This window comes from Myodes glareolus, chromosome 3 (assembly GCF_982192425.1).
Source record: "Myodes glareolus chromosome 3, mMyoGla1.1, whole genome shotgun sequence".
NCBI lineage: Eukaryota > Metazoa > Chordata > Mammalia > Rodentia > Cricetidae > Myodes > Myodes glareolus.
Window position 1 is genome coordinate 129199326 of NC_142028.1, and position 25127 is coordinate 129224452.

Sequence of the window (25127 nt, forward strand, 5' to 3'; positions counted from 1 at the left end):
TTGCAACACTGAAACAACCAACTTTGGCTAAGGCCTAGACTATTTTCAAAGGCAAGAAATTTTTCAAAACCATCTTACCTTGTCTTGGCAAGATTTGGCAGTCCTGCTTATCCATTTCCGGATACTATGTATCTTGTCAATGGTTGAGTAATGGGCATTTTTTTGCCCAAAGGCCAGTTTTTGCCAAGAAGAAAACAAGCTTGAAGTGGAGTGTCTTTGGTGCTCAACGTTCTCTTGGGAATAGATGGGGCTGCCAGGAGCGATTGTGTCTCACTTCAACAGAATAAGTTATTTAAATGCCATTTTCTAAAGCTCTTTGAAGTGGTTGAAGATTACCTATCTAGACAGAATATAATCTCTATGGATCTAAAGAACCTGATTTGTCTAACTATGACAAACATAGATGACTATTGATCTATAATTCTTAATACCTATATAACATAAAGACTAAGGCAATAACCTCCAAATGTATACAAATATGGTATAAGTATCTTGATCAGAGGTAGAAATGTACACTGCAATATAATAAATTTATATCAATATAGAAAAATGTTTTAAGCAGAGGTAGAAGCATGCATGCATACAATATTCAGTATAATTTAACTTTGTATCAATATACAAAATCTATACCAATGTAATTGCCTATAAATAATAACTCACAAGTATTCACTCTATTACTCACTATTATTATTAGTGTAAGCTCATGCCAATCTATTATCCCATCCAATTTTCCCTTTTTTTTCCCCAAAAAGATCCCTGAGATTATAAAATTCCTCCCCAACCCTCAAATGTATACCAATTATAATCAACCCCTAAACGATGTCCCTAACCCTGAGGACAAACTTTGTTGGGAGAGGGGACATCATCTTCTAGAATTACTTCCAGTTGTCATGGGGGCGATGTGTTTTTCTATGGGATCATGTTAAAGTAAAATGATGGTTAAGTTCCAAGAATCATTTCTGGTATAATTGCAAATAGTATCTGAGTATTTGATGGCGGTCTGGCCAGAATGTTGTAAAAATGTGCACCATTTCATTTAACCAAGTTGAAACCACCTTGAGCAGCTGGTTCCCAAAACAGGTCTTGTAGTAGTGCTATCAGCATCATGACATCATATCTACCAGGTAGAGTTGTTGTTGTGGAGACCCATCTTCTTCCTGGAAACTTCAAAAATTACTGCAGGAAAATTTATTGTTCATTGTGGAAAATGTAAGCAATATTTATATAGATATATACAGACATATATATTCAATGAAAGGTATGATAGAGACAAAAAGAAATATGAAGAAAAGTAAAAAATGTTTTAAATTCTTTTTTCTTTCTGTCCCATACCATAGCTCCTGACATGAGACTGAAACTCTGGGCTTTTCTTTTAACAACATGCTCGGAATTAGAATGACAGAGCCAGTGTCCAACTCCAAAACTAGCTTTATATATTTACCTCTTATAATTAATTCAGAGAATATTCTCACATAAGTTTTTATTTTTTTACTTGGTTTGTGTAGTAAAAAGAAGATATTCTAAAATAATATCTTCCCTCTGCATTAAAATTCCTGTAGGAGAAATTCTGGAAGGCAATATGACTAGAATATAACTAAGATTTGGATTCACCCCATCCACATGTGCCTCCTGTAATTTTTCCTCAACCATCATCAGTTCCTTTTCTGCACCAGCTGTTAATTCTCTGGGACTATTAAAATCTTTATCACCATCTAAGTTTTTGTTTAAATGAATTATTAGATCAGGTTTTATGCCAACAGCTGGTCGTAGACTGGAAATGTCTCCTAATAATTTTTGAAAGTCATTAAGAATCCACAATAGATCTCTCTTAATTTGTGTCTTTTGTGTCCTAATTTTCTGTAAACCTATTTTATAACCTAGGTAATTGACAAAATCTCCTCTCTGCATTTTTCAGGAGCAATTTGCAATCCCCATTTTGGTAAAACTTCCTTTACTTCTTCAAACATTCTTTCTAAAGTTTCTGTGTTTGAATCAGATAGCAAAATGTCATCCATGTAATGGTAAATTGTAGACTTAGGAAACTGCTTACCTATTATTTCTAATGGCTGACTTAAAAAGTATTGACACAGGCTGGGGCTACTGACCATTCCCTGTGGGAGGACAGTCCACTGGTATATCCTATTAGGCTGAGAATTATTGTAAGTTGGCACTGTGAAGGCAAATTCTTCTCTATCCTTTTCTTGTAAAGGTATAGTGAAAAAACAATCATTCAAACCAATAACCATAAGAGGCCATCCTTTTGGTAATAGGGAGGGCAGAGGAATTCCAGATTGTAGAGGGCCCATAGGTTGAATAACCTTATTGACAGCTCTAAGATCTGTCACCATTCTCCATTCACCAGGTTTCCTTTTTACAACAAATAGAGAATTCCAAGGGTTGGTTGATTCTTCAATATGGTGAGCATCTAGTTGCTCTCGTACCATTTGTTCTAAAGCCTGCAACTTACCTTCAGCCAGAGGCCACTGCTAAACCCATATTGGCTTCTCAGTTAACCATTTTAAAGATAGGGCTGTTGGTGCCTCTAAAGGTTTGCTATTTGCTTTATGTTCTTGTACAGCCTAAATGGCTGGTGATCTTTGTTCATAATAACTTATTATATCTTTCCCAGAAATATGAGTTCCTGGAACTGTAGGAATATTAATCTGGGTATTCTATTGATGCAGCAGGTCATGGCTCCATAAATTTATTACAATATTAGCTGCATATGGCCTCAGCTTCCCTCTTTCACCTTCTGGCCCAATACAGCAACCCATCTCGTGCTTTGTTTAACTTGAGATATGGTTCCAATTCCTAGTAATTGAACATCTGCCTCTTGAAGAGGCCAATTTGGATGCAAAGATTCTGGAGTGATGATACTCACATCTGCTCCTGTGTCTATCAAGTCAGCAATCGCATTCCATTTATACACAATCTTAGCTTTAGTCTCTGATCATTTATAGAAGTTTGCCAAAATATACAATTCTTATTTTCTATTTGAATTTTTGACTCATCTTCCATGTTTATACCATCATTTAGAATAGTATGGTCTTTTACAGAATGCTCTGGATTTTTAAATTTTCCTGGTGAGACATGTTCTCCACAGTTACTGGGTACACCTGGGCCACTTTCAACTTGGGGGCCTGCAAGAGGCCCCTCAAGGAGTTTTTCAAGGGTATCGGGCTGCCTTGTCTGTCTGTTGTTGACCTGCATTTATTGGTCCAATGTCAGCCTTTTCCACACCTTCGACATATAGCTAAAGGCCAGGGTCCCCTACTTTTGTCATTCCTAGAAATTTCTTGTCTATAATCCCTTATCAGATGTCCTATTCTACCACAATTAAAACATTTGGTAGTTTGATGTTTCCTCATTACTTTGGAAACTGCTTCTCTAACCCAAGATTAAGCATTATAGTCAAATGTCTCAATACTCATTGTATGCAGAATCCATTCCTCCATAGGTGCTGATCTAACCTTTAAAGGCCCAATTATCTATTTGCATTCTAAGTTTGTATTTTCAAAAACTAGAGATTCAAAAATTATACGTCTAACATCTGGGTCTGTTATTTTTATTTTACAGACTTACTTAATCTTTGTAAAAAGTCAGTAATGGGTTCTCTCTGTCCCTGTCTAACCCTGGTATATGATTCATTTCTTTTTCCTGTTCTTGAATTCTGTCTGATGTAAGGCTGCTTTGCAGCAAAGGGACAAGATTTCTTCATTGTAAAAAGCTTGGACCTGTGGTCAGCATAAAGGTCTTCATCAAGAATTTGATCTTGGGAAACCTCAAGGCTTTTGCTTTTTCCTGTTTTTCCTATTTTTGGACTCTTCTCTGAAATAAATTCTAAACATCAAGGAAGGTCCGTCATCCAGGACTGCTGAAACTAAGTGGAAAAAGTCATAGGAAATTGCCCTGACATTAGAGCCCCAAGTCTTTATCCTCTCCTTAACAAATGCAGAATGCAAACCATAAGTTACAACAGCTTGCTTAACTTCTTTTAGATCATTCATTCCTATAGGTAGGTATTCATGTACTTTCTTTGGCTCCTTTTGAGCCCTTAGAAGCTGATGCTTTGCCAGAGTAAAGTACAGGGTATGATGCAAAAACCCTGGGTAAGTCATTCCTGACAGCCACTGATGATATTGTATCCTGTTCTTGTACCTTCTTTCCCTGTTCATCAGCTCCAATAATTTCCTCAATTATTTCAAATCTTTTTATTTTTGCCTTTTGTAATGCCTGAATCTCCTGGGCCTGTATAAAGTCTAGTGACTTCAAGGAGGCATTTATTCTCTGGTCCTCATTCTGCATGTGATTCCAAGGTTTGAATTTTCTCCTTTAAAGACATCTCCTCCTTTAATATTGTGTAAATTACCATCTTGGAGATAATTTTTTTCTGTTAATTTATCATAACTTTTCAACAACTTTGACTGTCAAATTCAAAAGTATGAATTCTTTCAGATAATTTCCTAGTACACTTAGATATGGACTCAATTCTGTCTGTCATAGTATTAACTTGTTTAGAAAACCTCTGATTTTTAATGGCACTAATCCTGTCAGCTCGCTGTTTATTATTAGTTTATAAATATTGTATCATTTCTAAGAGTGACATATTCTTACTTAATGATAGAATATGGAAAAGAAAACTAAAACCTAGTAACCAATAAATTGAGGTATCCCCATAGTCATATAAGCCTCGCATAATACCATCCATAATATTAGCAAAAAAGGTACGAAAGATTGCACTGGTAACGAAATCTGCCATATTACCTGTTAAGCAATCTGGTCAACAGCAATCTTTATTGCCCAGCAGACAGCGTGTTTGCAGAGTTGTGACTGGAAACAATGCTACCTGCGACTGAGATTGGTCCTGCGCTGCTTTAGTTTCTGCCCTGGTACTGGTTAAATACTGAGAAATATGTGTTGCTTGACAAATTAAAAGCAACTAAATCAATTCTATACATGGAGTAAGAAACCCAGAATCCAGGGGTAGGAAACAGAAACCCGGAAGCTGCACAAGCCACCACACAGCAAGGAATCCCCTCCCGCCCCAGGGGATGCAGCGGTCCTGCATACCTGCACCTGGGAAATTTCCAAGTCACCACATGCAGCAAACTCCATTGTGATTCTACAAAAAACCGCTTAGGCAAAAGCAAGCCTGTCAGGGCTGTGGAAGGGCCAAGCCATACACCTGGTGGGTGTGGCATTTAAAACCACGTGGGCACCAAATGTGGAACGAACCAAGTGATGAATGAATGCTTGAAAGAAATTCCACACTACCTCAGAAATGAGAAATAGATATTTATTTAGGGGTAAACTCACAAATCAGAATCCTCTGCTTGACAGGTTGAATCCTGCAATCCAAACAAGCAGCCGGCCAAAAGGAAGAAGGAAAAAAGAGCCAAATGCAGATTCTGGGTCTGCTGTATATAGTACAAGAGGCCACATCCCAGTAGTTGGGTAATCCCAAGCTGCAGGTCTTCCTACAGCACGTTTTTACCGAGGCGTCTTCTGATTGGTTTAATAAAAGAGCTGACTGGCCAGGAGGTATAGGCAGGACAGCAAGACACAGAGGGTGCTGGGAAGGAGAACGGTAGAGCCTCAGGAGTCATGCGAGACACAAAGAGAAGCACTATGAATGTGCCTGTTGAAAGAAGGTACCTCCATGTGGCAGAGTATATATAAAAAATATGGGTTAATTTATAATTAATAATAAGTTTCTGAATGACTATTTGGGAGTGGCTGCCAAGACACACAGAAACACTGCCTACATAGTGTGCTCTTAAGAAAACAGGTATGGGCTGGGGAATTGGCTCAGCAATAGGGTAATTTTTTTTTTTTTTTTAGGTAGGATCTCCTTATGCAGCCCCTAAGCTGGCCTCCACCTAGAAATCATCCTGCATCATTGTCCCAGGTGTTGGCATTACAGAAATGTGCTACCACGTCTGGCTTTAAACCTAATTTTCGACAGGAAAATTAATTCCTTAAAGAAAGGGAGAGGTTTTATACCAATGTGTACATCATTAAAGAAGTATATATAGAAAACAAACTTCATGGTAAGACTTTTGACTGCCAGAAAGAGCATAGCCAGTTGGCTAAAAAGCAACTTAAATATATACAAATCAAACATTCATATATCAAATGTGTTCACAAGTACAATATATTCATAGGCTGAATGCTATTTATAAGACTACACTTCTTTCCCTGACTATGTTCAAGAGGGAAAATGCTCCCAGGACTAAGCCATCAGATGCTTACCTTTGAGGCTGCTCTGCAGGAAGCACAGGGATACCTCTAGCTAACATTTCACAGGTATCTCTTCAAACACTATGCAAATAAGACTTGGGTAAATCAGGAAATTTAATGGACTTGTCAGCAAAGCTTATTGATCCTGGAACCAGTGGCAGAAAACAGGGCTAAAGATACAAAACTTCAAAGGTAAAAAACTTAAAACAACTGCCAGAGTAAGAAAAGGAAATTTTAAATGTCTCTGTTTGTTAATTCACTTTTCCAAGAGCAAATAAAGATACAACTGCTTTTGCTTGAACTTACTGAGGATACTTTCACAAGAGTTAAAATAGTAAACTTTCCCCACAATGTAAATTTTCATTATTCAAGAAATCTACTTCTGTTTAGCATCTAGTTTGCTGAACATCTGGATAAAGTGAATTTCTAAGCCAAAACTACTCTGTAAACATTAACAAACTGGTCATTACAAAAAAAAAATTAGACTCTGTACAGTAAATATGCATTGGTTTAATGCTGTAACTAGATAAACTAGAAAAACCAATCATCTAGGTAGGTCAGAAGAGGGTGATAAGTTATGCTAATTTTAAAAGACCTGAAACAAGAAATTTCTGAAATCTACCCTTAATGAGACAAACCACTACATAAGTGAAACTGCCTTTGAGAACAGCCAATAAAGTTGCTCAGCTTCCCCACCATCACAAAACAAAACAAAACAAAAACAAAAAGTTTATGGCACTAGTTTTGTTGCTGTCCTGATCTGAGAGAAACAACTTAAGGAGGCAGCATTTATTGTAGCTCACAGGGTCAGGGTGTGTGTTCAGGTGGTGGCAGAGCAGAGCAGCTCACAGTACAGCAGCAGGAAGAAGAAACCCAGGAGGTCAGAGCAAGAGTACACTGCCAGTGATTCACTGCCTCCAGCTGGCCTCTCCCCAACAGTTCCCACAACTTCAAAATGGTACATCAGCTGAGAACCAAACACTAAACACACCAGCCTAAGGGAGATAGATACCTCATGTTCCAGCCATAACACTGACTTAAGAGACCCTATGAAGGAAGCTGTGAGCTGTAATAGGAAGGCCGCTTGTTTGTCCCGGCTGCCCAGAATTAAAATAATCACACAGAAATTGCATTAATTAAAACACTGCTTGACCCATTAGCTCTAGCTTCTTATTGGCTAACTCTTATATTAACTTAACCCATTTCTATTAATTTGTATATCACCACGTGGCAGTGGCTTACTGGCAAAGATTCTAACCGGTGTCTGTCTCAGGTAGAGGATCCATGGCTTCTCCCTGACTCTGCCTTCTTCCTCCCAACATGCTGTTTAGTTTTCTTCGCCTACCTAAGTTCTGCCCTATCAACAGGCCAAGGCAGTTTAACCCGTTTCTATTAATCTGTGTATTGCCATGTGGCAGTGGCTTACTGGGTAAAATTCCCAGTGTCTATGTCTGGTGGCTCCATGGCTTCTCTTTGACTCTGCCTTCTTCCTCCCAGCATGCTGTTTAGTTTTTCCTGCCTACCCTATCAACAGGCCAAGGCAGTTTCTGTATTCATTAACCAATGAAAGCAACACATAGACGGAAAGACCTCCCACACCAGTGAGCACCGAGAGGACTTGAGTGAGACAAGGGAGATGTACCCACGAAAGGCCAACATCTGAGAATACCCAAAAGGCTGCGTTTACTTCCCTTTGTATCCAAACATGACATACAGTCAGGAAAGAACAGAAAAAAATAAGTAAATATCTTGCTACTACTTCACAATGTTTTAAAACAGAGCCTACAGTCAGATTACGGAACATTCATCGCATTTGAGGAACCCCTATTTTCTTCTCTCTTTTTATACTTCATCTGGGTAGCCACATAGACACTGACACACAGTCAGACAGACACAAACAGCAGCATACAGATAGGCAGATAGACACACAGACACACAATGAAGCCTCTTGCTGTGGACTCTGGCTATATAGTCTTAGGGCATCATTCTCCTCAATGGCTATGCATTTATGAAGCTGCAGTAGCAGTAAAGTCTGCTAATATACAGTTCAACAAAGCAGACCACTAGGGAAGTAGACAAAGGTATCAGCACTAGGAGATGTGATTTATTTGGGTATATCAATGTAGCAGTCTAACTAGTAGCATCTATCATATACTGGAGTAATGGTCATCATGAAGAGTTCCATTTGGGTATATTATAAATAGTGCTATGAACATTCATTCTAGTACATTTATTTTGGTGGTATGCATCTCCAAGTGGAATTGCTAAACCATAAGGTAGTCATGTGTTTAGTTTAAGCAGATATGGCCAAACAGCTTTCCAATTTGTTCACTACAATTTACATTCTCATACCAATGTATAATTCCCATAGCAATGCAGAATTTAAGTTGCTGTATGTTCTCACAACACTTACTAATTTTCATTGTAATTAGTGTTCTTAACTTTGATTTTGGAGTGGCCATATTTTAAAATACTTTACAAAAGGAATAAAGGAGAAAAATCTTGGACCCACCAGGACAACTTCCTACCCCTAGCACAACAAGTTCCTCCTAAAATATAGGCATAACCATCTTATTTAAATATAAACGTGAAAAAAGAACCAAGGTGTCCCATGAAAGGTACTATAAAGATAATGAACAAGAACCAAATAATGAAACCAATAAAGGCAGACCACAAAACGTGGCATAAAGCAGATGTACTGTAGCACAGTGTGTCAATGTCTGCACTCGCAGCCATGGGAAGCAGATGTACTGTAGCACAGTGTGTCAATGTCTGCACTCGCAGCCATGGGAAGCAGATGTACTGTAGCACAGTGTGTCAATGTCTGCACTCGCAGCCATGGGAAGCAGGAGTTGTTCAAGCCACCCTTGATTATACGGTGAGTTCAAGAACTGCCTGTCTATACAAGACCAGAAAGACACATAGAAAGAAAGAAAAGAAAAGCTGGGATAGGGAATACAGAGACAGAAAACGAAAAGCTAAAAACTTACACTGGCTAGTTGACAAAAGTATGCACAAAGAAAAATAATAGCACTCAGGATAGACTAAGAAAAAAGGGGACAAAGACCAGAACCACTTAAAGGAACACTACTAGGGCTTGATAAATAGATGGACGCAACAGAAAGACCAGTGAGGAGACTAAGGAGGGGGGAACAGCCAGGCATGGCGGAACACACATGCTATTCCAGCATCCAGCAGTGATGGGACACAAGAGTAAAGCACACAGGCTGGTGACATGGCTCATGGAGGTAAGGAAAACACAGACTTGGCAAAGTTGTCTTCCGATCTCAATATGCACACTGTACCACACACCCATACACGCATCATTCAGGAATAATCTATCTGTTTTTAAAGTAAAGCAGGGGACTAGAGAGATGGCATAGCAGTTAAAAGTCCTTGCTCTTCTGGAGTTCAGAACCCAGCACCTATGCCAGTCTGCTTACAACCACCTACAACTGCAACTCCAGGGAGCAAAAGCGCTCCTTGGGCTTTGGTGGACACCTGTCACATATGTCTGTCAGTCTGTCTGTCTGTTTGTCTATCTGTCTCTCTCTCTCTCTCTCACACACACACACACACACACACCAGAAAATAAACAAATAGATAAATATTTTTAGAAGAAAAAGTAACGGGCTGGCCAGGTGGCAAGTCAATCCCACCTGCCATTGACTAGTGGCAAGTCAATTCCCACTAGGTAGGGAAAGAGCCTACCCTAGAAAGCTGTTCTCTGACCTTTACATGTGAAGGGATACTTGACACAAAAATTTTAAATGCATTTTTTTACAAGTAAGCAAATATAAAGACTATGATCTTAAAGAATAGTATTGGCCAGGTATATTGGCATACTCTCTTCAATCACTGTCCAGTAGATCTGTCAGATGGAGGCCAGTTTGGTGTACACAGAAAGTTTCAGGCTAACTTTGGCTGCATAATGACACCCTGTTTGGAGAAACAAACAACAACAACAAAAAATTTTCCACAAAAAAATGGAAAAATATATAGTTTAAGCAAGGATGATCTAGCACATATCACAGGAACCCATAAAATAAAATACATTTAATACTGGATGTTATAACAGATTAAAATATTTGAGCCAATATAAAATATGTTGTATATCTCTGGGAAAATTAACAAAGAACAGGTAGTACTCTGGCACATTACAGTAAAAATATTGCCTTTTCAGGGTGGAAAAAAGGTCCTGTGAGTATCTGGGGGGGGGGCTGTAAGAAAATCTAAACTGGAGATACAATTTCATGGCACACTGCCCACATGGTACACATGTGGCACTGGGCTCAATTCCCAGTCCTCATCCAACAAGAGTCCATTTAACCTGAATACAATGGAGTAAGATTCTGTAAAATAGGACTTGTGGCCAACTGCAATTCATAACTGGTTTTACTAAACAAACTTTACAATAGAGTAGTGGCATTTCATTTGTATTTTAAGAAATAAAACTTGCCTGAAGATTAGAGAGTAAAAGAACCACACTGTCAGTCTTACACACACCTTTAATCCCTGTAGCCACACTAGTTGCCATAAAAACTGGGTGGTGCATGCCTTTAATCCCAGCCCTAGAGAGGATTATAAAACAAGAGGGGACAGTTCTCATGCGCAATCTTATTCTGAGATTCCTGGAGGCAGGATAGCCATTTTGGACTGAGGTAGAGGTAAGAGCCAGTGGCTGGCTATTTTCGTTTTCTGACCTCAGGTTAAACCCCAATATCTGTCTTTAAGGTTTTATTAATTGTGCTTCAAAATAAAGCAGATATCATGCTAGTTTGTTAACATATTCCCATAGCTGCTTCTGCGATGTAGTTGCTCAGTTGATAACTATAGTACAGAATTATGACCCAAAAAAACTAAAATAATTACTATCTGATCTTCCACAGGAAAAGTTTGCCAATCTCTATGGTAAAGTAACATTTTTAGAGATAATTTGAGCAAATTTCTATTCAGGCAAACTACCTTTGAAGTATAAAAGTCATAAACAGTTTTACATATGAAAAGCAAGAAATATTTTTCACATGAGGAACTTTCAACTATAAGGGTGTGTGTTACACATGAAAAAATACAAATACAGTGTGTGAATGCACGCTAAGAATGGAACCCAGAGCCTTGTGCATGTTTTAAGTGCATCTTGTACTGCTGAGCTACACCTTCTGCCCCTGGACATATTTAACTGTAGTCTTAAGACCAATTATAAAAGTGAGAGGGCAGTATACCTATTTGTATGGGAAGAAAAGGCAGAACTAAGAGAATCCTGGAAACCATAACTAATGAATCTAGGAACTTGATTATGTACAGAAGCTGGGACTGATGATAAAGAGCTGCCCTGAAATTCCTGTTTAAATTAGATGATCAACTATGAACTGCAGAATGGTGCATAACTGCCTAGAAAGCAGCACTTAGTACCAACAGACCATCAAAAGAAAGTCACAAAATTCACACTTCCAATGAATTTGGTCACACAATTCTCTGGTATTCCAGAATTTCCTAATTTAAACCACTAACAAAATGAATATAAAAAGTGTAAACAAAATAAAGCCTTTACCTATTTTCTTGAATAGCAGGGAGTTGACATGTTGCTTGTTCCTTATGGTGTCTAGTACTTGGTGACAAATCATCAATAGATTATAAAGACCCAATCCACAGCTTAGATCGTCACAGGGCTCCTGCTAGTCACCAGTCCTGACCCATAGGACCCATGTACAAGAGAAGGATGGGAAAGGAAGGGACACAAATGATTCCGTGGAATACAACTTGGACGCTGGAAATACACAACTAGAAGAGAACACTGCTGTCACAACACAAAGAAATTTGATAAAATTAACAACCCCAGGCAATGAGGCCCAGTGTGGAATTCTGGCAGTTAACACAAAAAGCCAAACACTTCACTGTAGTAGGAGGCTGCTTGTTCGTTCCCAGCTGCCCAGACCACAAAATAATCACTCAGAAACTACATTATTTAAATCACTGCTTGGCCAATCACTTAAGTGTATTGCTAATTCTTTATATCTTTGGTTTACCCATTTCTATTATATTTTAACATGAGGTTCGTGGCCTACGGATTAGGTTCCAGCTGGCAGCTCCATGGTGTCTCTTTGACATCACCTATTCTCTCTATATATATATCTCTTTCAGCCTGGCTATATTCTGTTAAGCCATTGGCTGAAAGCAGCTTCTTTATTCATTAACCAATAAAAGCAACACATATACAGAAGGACCTCCCATACCACTTCATCTGCTACCTGGGTCAACTGTCCATACCTCTGTTCAAATCTGCTTAAAAGCATGAACTATGCCACACACTCAATGATTCAACTCAAATGTAAGGCCTACAGTCAAACTCTACACCACTGAGGTAAGAAACCTCAGTCTCTGAATTTTGTGTTTTATAAAGGGAATGCTCTGTACTAGTTTGTTAGAAAAACAAGTAGTACCAGTAAAACAGCTGACGTTTACCTTCACTTTCTAGTTTATACTTTTCTGTCTAACTTTTTACCCCTCTCAAAATCCATTCCTGGGACTGAAAAGAAAGTGCAAATATGAAGACATGAATTCAAATTCCTAGTATAAAGTCAGCTGCAGCGGTGCACAGCTTTATTCCCAATCCTAATGACAAGGCAGACAGTCAGATACTTGGAGCTAACTGCCAGTGGTCTGCCAGCAAAACTGAATCAATAAGCTCCGGCTTTGTGGAGAAAGTCGTCAAAAACTAAGGATAAGATGGAGAGTAGCAGAGGAAGACAGGAAATATCAGTCTCTGGCCTCCACAGGTACAAATGTGCAAGTGGACCCACATGTTCACATGCATATCAATGAATACATTCACATACACACAAATATATACACATATAAACAACGTATGCATGTGCACGCACATTTCCACACTCACAGAAACACATGCACACCCATTCCTTTAAAAAGCCTGGAGAGATGGCTCCGTGGTTAGGAGTACCTGTTGCTCTTACACAGTGTTCAATTCCTAACACTCACATGCAGGCTCACAACTGTCTTTAACCCCAGTTTCAGGGGACCGAACTATCTCTCTGGCTTTTTTTTTTCTGGCTTTCATAAGCATTGCACACATGTGGTGCATATCATATAGGCACACATCATATATATAAAATAAAAAATATTAAAAAATAATAGTCCTGTGGGAAATGTAAAAAAAACAAAGACATAAAAGATGAAGCCACTAAACATAATAAAGTATTTATGCAGTTAGGGCTCCGAATGGATAGACAGGCAGGCTGTGCTTTGGGCTAAATTGTGTCCTCAGATTTATCTTTTAAATCCTAAATGCCAGGACCTTATAATGTAACTTATCTCTGGAGCTAACACCTTAAAAAGAAATAATTAAGGTAAAATGAAGTCATATTTATAGTCGTCTAATCCATATAATCATTTTTCAAATGACCGATGTCTTTACAAATTAAGATTAGGTCACAGACAGGCAAAGGAAAACAAATCCAAGGGACCCCGTAGGACACAATCACACAGAAACCTTCTAGACTGAAGAACTATCAGAACATAACAACTCCTGTTGTTTAAGGCACCCACAGTGTGATGCTGTTAGGGAAGCTGTAGAGAGGGAGGCCATGTGCCAGTCATACAATCCACAAACATCCTTAACTGTGACTTAGACATATCAAGTCCTGCAATAGAAAAGAGAGGTTTTGATAGTGATTATGCTTTAAATAATGCAGTGATAAAATTGAAAAGCTATAACAATGTCTATAAGAAAAACTGAAGGGATACAGTTTTGCAATTAGAAAAGGAATGAAGTATTCAAGTCATGTCAACTTTGAGAAAAGTCAACAGGAGAATCTAGCCAAGACAAGTTTTATGCCTTTGAAGCTAACCAAAATCCAAGTGAATAATCAAAAAAAAAAAAAAACACTGTTAGCAAGGAAGAGGAATGGAGACAACTTTAGATCATTCTCTGAGATTACAAACAGATACAAGTATTTTTTGGGGGGGAGGGGTTCAATTTTTCTGTGTAACAGTCCTGACTGTCCTAGGACTCCCTTTGTAGACCAGGTTGCCCTTGAATTCACAAAGATCCACCTGCCTCTGCCTAAGTGCCGGAATTTAAAAGGCTGTGCCACCACCACCTGGCCATGTATTTTCCTTTAATGTTTAAGTTAACAAAAGAATCCTTGATGATTCACAAACAAACAAAAAAATATTTTCCAGCATCAAATAAAAAGGCATTTGCAGTGGTTTTAGTGAAGTTCTGGTTCTCTATAAGTTTCGTCTTGTCCTTCCTTTGCCTACCAGCAGTGCACTGGGAACTGCTTTTCATCCTGGATGTACAGTCACAAAAGCCACAGAGTTCCAGAAGAGAAGAAAGTTGGTCTCTAACTTGCAGTTCTGAGGCAAAAGTCAAACAGATCAGAAGGGGAAAACAACTAGATTATAAATACATCAGTTTATGTTAAAAACTTTAAGAAGTTTTTCAGCTGGGTGTGATGGTGCATTACTTTAATTCCAGCATTTAGAAGGCAGAGGTTCTCTGAGTTCGAGGTCAATCTGATCCACAAAACAAGTTCTAGGATGGCTAGGGCTACACAGTGAAACCCTGTCTCAAAAAGCAAAAAGAAGAGAAGAAAGAGGAGAATGAGGAGGAAGAAGTTTCTCAAATAATTTTAAGATCTTTAAAGTTCGATTTCACAAGAAGATGCACAATTGTGTTAAAATACACGTTACTTCCTTCTCGGTATAAAAACATTAGCAGCTCTACACTTGCCTTCACTCTCTCCACAGTCTGCAAGCGTGATAACACATTTCTGAATACATCTCCTTTGTCACTAAGGCTCCCACAATTACCAGTATGAAATACTGAGAGAACTCCCCAATTGCTTCAAGTGTAAGACTTTGCAAAACAAATGAACAATGCTGGGGAACTTGCCCTTCTCCAGATAAGCCTATTAAAACGCTGTTGGCGCTGGGTACAAAATATTTTAAATCCACAAATTTGCATTTTCAGTACTTTTGCTATCTTGACCTTTATTTGAATTTGAGACTAAGCTTTACCAAACAACAGAATTTACACAGTCACTAGCCAACCACAGCCCTCATTACGGAATCTATGCAGTGCATTTGTTTCCTAGGAAACCGACCAGAGCACAGAGTGCAATTTCAGACTAGAAAAAGAATTCTCCAATCATAGTGGTAAACAAAGTCCATACATAAATCAGCTGATCAGAAGCAAACTCAAGAAGTGTCAGAGAAGAGCTAAGCTCTGTGGAAACTTTCCTAAAGGGAAAAGAAAAAAGGAAAAGAAAGAAACCTGTGGGGTGTCTTTGAGTAACTATGTAGATCTCTTAAATAAATATTATGAACATGTTTCTTTATAAACACAACTGTCATAAAATAAACTGTTCAAAATAAATGGCTTCTCTCCAATCTTCAGCTTCTCTATTTCTGACAGTATTTAAGAGGAAGAGCTTCTTCAGAGCCAGCCTCATACATCTGGTACCAGGATATTAATCCAAGAATGAATTTCTCCTTTCGGCAAGCAGCATGGGCTTGCGCTCTTCGGGTTGTTTCTGTCACACCTCTCCTTCAGGCTTGCTTCCCTACCAGGCCACAAAGAACTACAGGGGAGTAGGTGGAGGTCCACACCACAGGCCCAAAAGTCACAGGTCTGGAAAGAGCAAATCTGGTACTTCCCAGTTTTCTACTTTATTACGATAATATTGAACATGGGGAAAGTACTGGAAAAGCCTGTAGACTTTAAAGTCTCCCAGATTTAACTAAGGACAGTTTAGTGTTGCTTGGGAAAAAAAAACAGCTAAATATCAGCTTCATTTTAAAGGCTAATTTATATAAATTCAAATTATCTGCAAGGAGTATTTATCCGTTGTAAGGTCTTAAAAAAAAAAAGAAGCATCAGGACAAAAATGAATTTATTGGCTCTCTTAAACAGCAACTGACCAAAAGGAAAAGAAGATAAAAATACAGAAGCCCCTCTGGACGCTCCTGATCACACCATTATTAGTTATACAGAAAGAAAATTACTACCATCTACACACCAATCAAAAGCAAATGAAAAAGCAAGGCGTTATCTCTGAGCCAGAGCTGATAGAGACACTATAGTGCTGACCCAAGAAAACCGGCAGGCACTACTGCTTTGCCAAAGCACTACCAACAAAGAAGCACTGTTGCTGTTTCCCATTTACACAGAGATGCTCTGTTAAGTCTTATCACCACCACTGACAATCCAACAAACACACACACACACAAGCAAATCAGTGTGTTAGCTGTCTTTTTCAGCATTTCAGCCAGTGACAAAGAGCTGCAACTCTGATGGTGTTCTAGAACTCCCTGTTGGTGATAACACCAGACCCAATTACAGACTCCTCTTTAAGCTGCTCATAAAGGAAAGAGAGGTTTAGGCCAGAGCGGACTAGAAGCCACACACTAAGTTCTGTGCCTTTGTGTAGGTTAAATTCATTTACCTGATCTAGACAGAAAATAACAGCAGGACAAAATAAAACCTGAGCAACTATGGTAGATGAAGCTGCTTCTAGACAGTAAGTATGTACAAATGTATAAAAATTCAGTATGCAACATCATCAATCTAACGTAACTGGGTCCAAGAATCTAGGGTAAATTTTTCTCCCACAAAAATCACTATTTTAAGCATATTAAACTCTTTTTATGATAAAAAAGTACTTAAATAAAAGTGCATTGAATTGTATTTTTTCTTGATTTTTTAACAACTTAATGGAAATTTAAGTAGTTTCCCCACCATGGTATTTTTCTTCAAATTTAGTATTTTTTTAAGGAGGTTCCCACTTTCTCCAAATGGCTGTACCTAGCATTGTTTAGTACTCCTCAAAACTATTAAAAACAAAACAAAACAAACAAAAAAACCCAAAACAAAACAAAAAAAACCTCCCAATACAAATTCTCACACAGTAGACAATAAATAATTTTCTAAAAGTGAGAAATAAATTAACATAAGGACATAACCCCATACCTACATAGAAAACAGTCTGTGAAACAAATTTTATGAATGTTCACCAAACTACGTTTATTATTTGACTATGAAGACACAGCAACTGTTCACGAAGTTAGCAAGCTAATCAAAACAAGAAAAATTAGAAGTACGACCTTACACCTTTCAAAACACTATATCCAACATATACAACAAGCTAACCCTTAGTTTGTATGCATGGAATACATGAATGCATCATGTAAAATGTAAAGTGGGAAGATCACTTCTAACATCATGTTCTCATCCGCTGTTTAAAGTCTCCTATCTTAAAACGGAAAACAAAGGTTTTAGCCTGTATGGAAAGACTTATCATTGTGTTTTACTCTCTAATGCAAGTCCTACTGTAAAAGTCGCTACCTGACACTCCAGTAAACTATGTAATGGGTAGACTATTCATTCTATTGGTGCTAATCCTAACGAATATGAGAAAAAACAAACAAAAAACTTTACTCCAAAACTTCAAAATCAAAACAAATACAAGAGTTAAAAAAATCAGTCATGTTCAATTTCCCCAATTTAAATCACTATCTGACCTTTAAATACTAAAATTAAAGATAGCTATAAGAAAACCACATTTTTTTTTTGTTTGTTTTGATCTGGTCAACCCAACCTCCTCTCCCCAGGACTAGCTTTCTTGATGTATTTGATAACAAACACACAACACTGTGCGCAGACTCAGATTGGGGGGAACCTTTGGGAGAAAGCCCTCCTCCGTTAGAAACAATAAATAAGGGAGCGAAGGGCCACACGTTCCTTCATACACCCCACAAGCACCTCCCCGTGCCTCCCGGTAAGGTAACCAAGCAAGCCGGGCAGAGCCCCGAAGCGCCTCAGACTCAGCAACTAGCAGGGCAAACCATCCCTCCTCCTTCCCGCCCTCCCGCCCTGCTGGAGGACACTGGTGCAGGGACCGGCCCCTCTGAGACGCTGCGGGCCGCGAACCAGCGCGCGCCGGGTGCTGCGCCTGCAAACTCCTCCGCCCCTAGCGCCCTCCCACCTCGCTAGCCCCAGCAGACAAAAGAAGGGTTCTGCGGGTCACAGCGCGACCGCCCACACACAAAGAGGCCCGGCGCACGCTTGCTCCCCAGCCCCGCGCGGGCTCTCACCCACCGGCAGGTGTCTGTGCGTCTGTCCATAGGAACGCGGGCGATGGGGCCTGCGGGAGCCGGGCGGCCAGGGCTGGACGGGGCGGGACGGCGGAGCGGAGGGCGACAACACCACGACCGGAGGCCCGGGTGCCGGAGCCGGTGCAGCGGGAAGGGCACCCCGTGGGCTGCGCGGCGGGTGGCGGCGATGGTGCGGTGGAGGGCGCGGGCGCCAGCCTGGCTCGGCCACCGGCTCGCGCCGCTCCGTGCGCCCCGGGCTCCGCGCGCCCGGCTTGGAGCGCGGGGGCGGGGCCGCGGCCGCGCGGGGAGGGGCCGAGGAGGGGCGGGGCGGGGGCTCGGACCCCGGCTTCAGCCGGCACCGGAAGCGCTCGGCGGGCGGCGGGACCTACAGGAAGTGTGTAGCGACGCCCGCGGAAGGCGCTCGACCTGCGGCGCTCACTGCCCTAAGGGGGCGAAGGCCAACCTCCTGTCACGGACACGCGGAGCCTTGAGCCCGCCGAGCTCGGTCCCTTCTGCTCGGACAGGTACGGAACCCGCGGTCTCTGCCACTTTCCGTGCGGGTCGGTTGTCCGGGTCTCCACGCATTTCAACGTAAACACTCGTAGTAAGCAAAACCTGCTGGCTTTCAGAGGTGTGCCAGGTGGCCTGCGACCCACGATATACTCACCCAGTAGTGTCCTAACGCACCATCGCGTCGCACACACACACACGTCTGCAAATCCACTTCTTAGGGGAAAAAAGGAGGTTGCACGGTTTTAAAGATTCTACAAAGCTAAATTAATTTCGTGATTATGAAGAGTTAAAATTGCAGAGCAGAGCTAAATTACCTTGGGCTTTTTACGTTCCTTTGGAAGAAGCCATTTATTGCCAACCAAGTGTCAAACATAATGCCCTCATGCCTAACAAAAACTTTTAAAATGTATTCTTAACAGAGGTGCAGAGATGACTGTGGTTATGAACACTCTTCTAGAACACCCAACTTTAATTCCTAGCACCCACACAGTGGTTCACAACAGTCTGTAACTCCAGTTCCAGGAGCTCAAATGCTCTAATCTAGCCCCAGCAGAGACATAACAGAAATGGTACACAGACATATGTGCAGGCAAAATGACTATAAATAATAATGATAAAATATAAAATGTATTGTTAGCTGACTACTAGCTTCCTCTAAATCTCATCAGCATCTAAAACCTGTAAGTTTGACCCACTTTGCTGTAATTCACCTACCTGTAGTCTGTGCCATTTGGTAAATGCCTTGATTTTGTGACTTTCTTTGTTCTGTAAAGTAGTAGTTAAAAACAAAACAAAAAACTCATGTGATTTTCCACAGTGAAGCATGTCTTTTTGGACTATTTGAGTCCATGTTGTTCAACTCATAATTGGCTCAAGAACAAACTATCTCTCTGAGCTAAGAAATGTAACTTTTTGCATGTACACACTCATCCCACCTAAGGAATAGGGCTGTTAGTAACACCTAAAACTCTGACTGGTGATCTGATACACAGGGGTCAGGAGATAACATCTATAACATGTCACTACTGAGGCAAGGCTGCACATTAAAAAAAAAATTTCATAGCACTTATCAGATGCTCAGGTTTGTGCCAAGCACATAATGGGTTGTTAATTCATTTTGTCCCAGGAACTTTAAAGCTGGTGCTACTAACTTTATGGAAAATTTATTAAACTTTTTAATTGCTTTTGTATATGTGTGTTTTGCCTGCATGTATGTCTCTGTACCACGTGTATGCCTGACGCCCTTGGAGACCAGTAGAAGATGTCAAGTGCCCTGGGTCTAGAGTCACAGATGTTGATGAGCTTTCACGTGGGTGTTAAGAATCAAATGCAGGTCCTCTGAAGAGCAGCTAGTGATTCAAACCACTGAGCCATCTCTCCAGCCCTGCATTTTCAGGTACATACTGAGAAATGATATTGCAGTTCTATAGTTTTAGTTTTTAGAAATGAAAGCTCAGAGAAACTAAGAAATCTTAAGTACATAGTTCCTTGTTGGAGCTCAGATTTATTCAAAGCAGTCTAGCTCCAGAGGTCATGTTCTTAACTCCTGTTTCTTCACTAAGCAGTTTCCAAAAACACTTACAATGCTAGTAAGTCTATTTAGAACATACCATTATCATTCTTAGGTACTACTCACATCTTGGCCTCACAACTATGATAGGAAATCTCAGGCATTCCTACCTCTGAGGTAAATGAGAGAAGAGAATATGACAGATTATAAACAAAGGAACCGGGGTCATCCCAGACCTGTCAGGTAACTTACATTGCTACATCAGTCAGTTCTCTCTTACATGGCTGCTTTCACCAATCCCTTACAATCTACAGCTGTTTAAGGCTGATAATTTCTCTTAAGTATTTCATGTGTATTTTGCCTGCATGTATTGCCAGGGATCAGCTCCAGCAGAGATCAAGACTTGAAAAGGGTGGATGTAGCAGGTGATAAAAAGAAGTTGCACCAGACAGCAATTTGAATCTTTTTTCTCAGTCTCTAGGAATATATTGTTTGTCACTGTGCTTGGGAGGCAATGTACAAGAGAGAATATATGTATATCTCTTTCCAGGACAACAGAGTTTATTTTCATATCTTACAACAATGATTACATCAATCTATATTTTCATTTCAAAAATATCTAATACGTGACTGTTTTTCCAACATGAATAAAAACATCCTAGAAAAGTCATAATCATAAAACTCAATGATCACAGATCTGGGAGCAAGTAAACAAAGTTTAACTAAGCAGAGGAGGAGAGGCCTTTAATATTTCCTCATGGCCAGACAATTTAGAATCTAAAAGGTTAATTCTTAATTTGTAATAAGCAAAGCAAAAGTTCTTATCAAATTATGCTGTAATCTATTTTAAACCTCATAATCTATTTTAAATCCTTAATTGATGTTGGATATCATTCTGTATAAGTTTTGCTCTTATTTATTGGTTAATGAATAAAGCTGTTTTGACCTGTAGCAGGGCAGAATGTAGCCAGGCTGGAGGAGATATAAAGATGAAATGTATGGTCTGAATTATGTATATTATTGTAGTTTTTTTTAATTTTTTGACATCAGAGAGGTATTTGATTCTGGGCGCTTCTATGCTAAGCCAACATACATATTTTAAAGATATCTTTACTTAAAACTTTGAGCCCAAGGATATGTTACTTTGGAAAAGTTGTTCTGCTTTTGTTTCTACAGAGGATTGGAACCTGTGGATTCCTTCCAGACTAATGTGATTTGATGGAACAAGACCACCACCACCACCCCCCCTCCCCCCGCCCTGAAAGTCTCTGTGAACCTTAACAACAAATAACAGTGAAAGACCCCCGGTGTGGGGAGACTATCACTCAAGTCTTGGGATAACATGACACCCCCCCCACCCCCCCCACCGTAACTCACAAGAGACCATCCTTGCTGCAATCACACGAGGTTTATTGACAGGACAGGAACCAGTGCAATGGGGCCGAGACTCATAACCCACGCACGGGAGGACTTCGACCCCGAGTAACTGGGAGAAGGGGTTTTTAAGGGAAGAAACCACAGCCCAGTAATCCAAAATGGGTAGGGAGGGCGTCATAGAAAATTCCGAAAATCCAGTGATGATCACAAGGGGGCAACTCCCTGTTTCTCAAGATTATTCTCAAGATTATAATCAGCTAGTTCCTGAAACAGAGTATTCCAAAAATACCAATGATAATCACAAAGGGGGAACTCCCTGTTTAGATTTTTGGCTCTATTTTTTCCTGCTTGGGGGGGGGGTCTGGATTTATTCAGGTCTTTCAACAGGAAGCAGCATGGAGAAAAATACACCCAAATTCCCATAATGATAATTTATAAATGTTTGTTTTCATTTAAAGGGTAATATGATACAGAGACGAATACTTTGCATTGGTATGGATCTTGGTATATTGATACAGTTTTAAGGTCAATTTTGTTATACTATGTATGTGTATTTTTGCTCTTGTTTAAGTTATTGTGTTTGTGAAACTCACTTAAAACTATAATGTATAATTAAGAAGTACAGATTAATAGATAATCATCTGTAATAACCAAACTTTTTTTTTTTTTTTTTGGTTTTTCTAGACAGGGTTTCTCTGTGGCTTTGGAGCCTGTCCTGGAACTTGCTCTTGTAGACCAGGCTGGCCTTGAACTCACAGAGATCCACCTGCCTCTGCCTCTGCTGGGATTAAAGGCGTGTGCCACCACAGCTCGGCATAACCAAACTTTTAATTATGTTAGGTAAGTTTTCTAAATGTATAGAGATATATTTCAGTTAGATAGATAATCTTCAAAAATTCAAAGACCTATAGAATATGGCATTTAAAATGTTTTAAAAACTTAGACTTTTCTCGACAGTGAGACATGTCTGCTTTCCCAGTCTCTGGAGATTAGTTAGAACATCCTATTGAGCCATTTCATCAATATTGATAATTTCAAATGTGTAGGCTTTAAATTACTTTTTCAATAAGTTTATTCATCTTATTCCCCTTCTCAAACTATCTCAGACCATCAATATTTTGAGGACAAAGGGGAACAAGTCAACGAATCCAAAGACCACTATACAAATGATTTCATTTTTTTTTCTTTTTAAATGATTTCATTTTTAAGTAATAAAACTAAAGGAGGAAGTGTGGCTGTATCTGCTCAACCAGAAACTGGAACTTTGTCACACAGTTTCTTTAGCCAGCTAACAATCATGAAGTCTCTTTAGCTAAGTTGTGACAACTGGAGCTTTCTCATGCAGTCTCCTTAGCCAAACAACAATCATACAGTCTCTTTAGCTGAATAGTGAGTGGCACCACCGATGTATGTCTGTGTATCATATGCAGGATGACCCACCGAGGTCAGAAAAGGGCATTGGAACTGGAGTTAGAGACCCTTGTGAGCTGCCATCAAACCTGGGTCCTCTGAAGAGCAGCAAGTGCTTTTAACAGCTGAACCAACTCCCCAGCCCCTCAGGTTGATATCCTTAACCTTGTTCATTGTCTGGGAACAGCATCGACAAAAAATACCTTTCACAAGGGTAAAGGAGTAGAGATTAGAAATCTAGTAAAGAACATGCAGACGCGGATGAAAATAATAAATTGGAGAAACATATAGGATAGTATTGAGAGGGAGTTCCAGTGAGTACTGAAAATTTGCCCGCATTTAATTTTCAACTGCTTAAAATACTCCAAATCCCAAAAGGTATTAGTAAGACAAAAGACTGCATTAGCATGATACAAGGAAGTGAACATACCAATTGAAAGTTGCAGGCTACATTCACAGTTAAACATTCTTTTTTGTTTGTTTGTTTGTTTTTGTTTTTTTGTTTTTTGAAGGCAACTCTCCAACTTTATTTGTGATTCAGTAGGTTAGTTCTCATCCACATTGACTGTCTGTAGATTTTTGAATGTGGTAACAGGCACATAAGTTACCAATGTGTATAGTTTGTTTGGCGAATCCTCATCCTCATTACGTTTTCTGGACAAACGTACCCGGATACGGTATGGAACATTCCTTATTCCTTTGGCCCAGACGGCTTTATTGAGCCTGGTATCAATCCGTACATCTGGAGTCCCCATCTTCTTCATGGCAAATTTCCGGATTTCTTTGAGTGCCCTAGGAGCCCGCTTCTTGAAGCCCACGCCATGGATGCGCTTGTGAATGTTGATGGTGTACTCTCGGGTCACCACCTCATTGATGGCAGAACGGCCCTTCTTCTTCTCGCCACCCTTCTTTGCGGAAGCCATTCTGCCGGGCCCAAGCTGGAAAGGACGGGCGCAAGGGATTGTGGGAAGGAAAGCTGCGTCGTGAGGATAACTTCTGGGTCGGGAGGCGGGGGAGAGGAAGTGTGTCTCATAGTTAAACATTCTGTTGCTAGAACAAAACAAGTTACCAAGTCATGCTCACACCCTAGACCAAAACATTCTGTAGGCAAACCACTCCCTGGGTGGAATCCCAAATTATCTCCCTAAAGGGAACTGGAACTTGTTGAATCCTTAGACTTTTGTTTGAGGTAGCAACAGATCTACTTCTCTATTCCTGGAGTGCAAGGGCTGACAATTAGCCACGAGTTGACAATAACCTTGAGAGGGCAGAACTCTGATTTGCAACTAGGTGGGACTTTTGTTTTAAGGTAGAAGCACAATAACTTTGAAGGAACTAGAGGTAAGTCCCAACTCTCTGACTTTTGATCAACTTGGAAACAGGCTCACATTTTTAGACCTTCACAATTCCTCTCTTTTTATTAATTTTAATAAAGTTTGTGCTTCTGCAACAGGACAGATGATTGCTTCTGCCTTAGGCTGAACACTTTTCCATTTCCCAGACTTACCCATCTTCAGAACATGCATTCCAACTATGCAAGTCCATGACTTAGGCACCTGGATCAAAACCAGTCCCTGACTGCCAGCCTCTGTAAGCAAAGGGTTAAGGGAGAAAGTACTAGGCTCTGTGTCTTTGAGCCAAGTTTCTCTCAAGAGAGTTTATCAGCAATTAGCTAATGGTAAGCAAACATATAATACCTTGTGCTATGCATACTTCTATGGCTAATATATCTTCTAATTAAAGGAGCTGAGGGTAAGCTAGGGTTAGGAATGTCCACTTTTGAATTGGTCTAGAGTTTTCAGCTATATCAAAATCTAAATCTATCTTATCAAACACATAAAATTTAAGAATTCATTGCTAGTGTCAAACTTTTCTAAGACAAGTTCTAATCAATTTCTAATTATTAACGTCTTATAGTGAACTAAAGCATTAACAGGTCAATGCCATAACATGATTTAACAGG

General features: G+C 39.8%; 1 protein-coding gene and 1 pseudogene across 3 annotated transcripts in view; both read right to left on the bottom strand.

Moving 5' to 3' along the window:
- Kiaa1958 (KIAA1958 ortholog) overlaps positions 1–18446 on the bottom strand; it is a 160352-nt gene extending 141906 nt beyond the window's left edge. For all 3 annotated transcript variants that reach the window (XM_085686069.2, XM_085686071.2, XM_085686068.2), the window contains exon 1: positions 18359–18446. The gene's annotated coding sequence lies outside the window, so the exon portion shown is untranslated. The remainder of the gene's footprint in view (positions 1–18358) is intronic.
- Positions 18447–23672: 5226 nt separating this feature from the next.
- Positions 23673–24102, bottom strand: LOC125416369 (large ribosomal subunit protein eL31 pseudogene; annotated as a pseudogene).
- Between the last annotated feature and the right edge of the window lie 1025 nt (positions 24103–25127).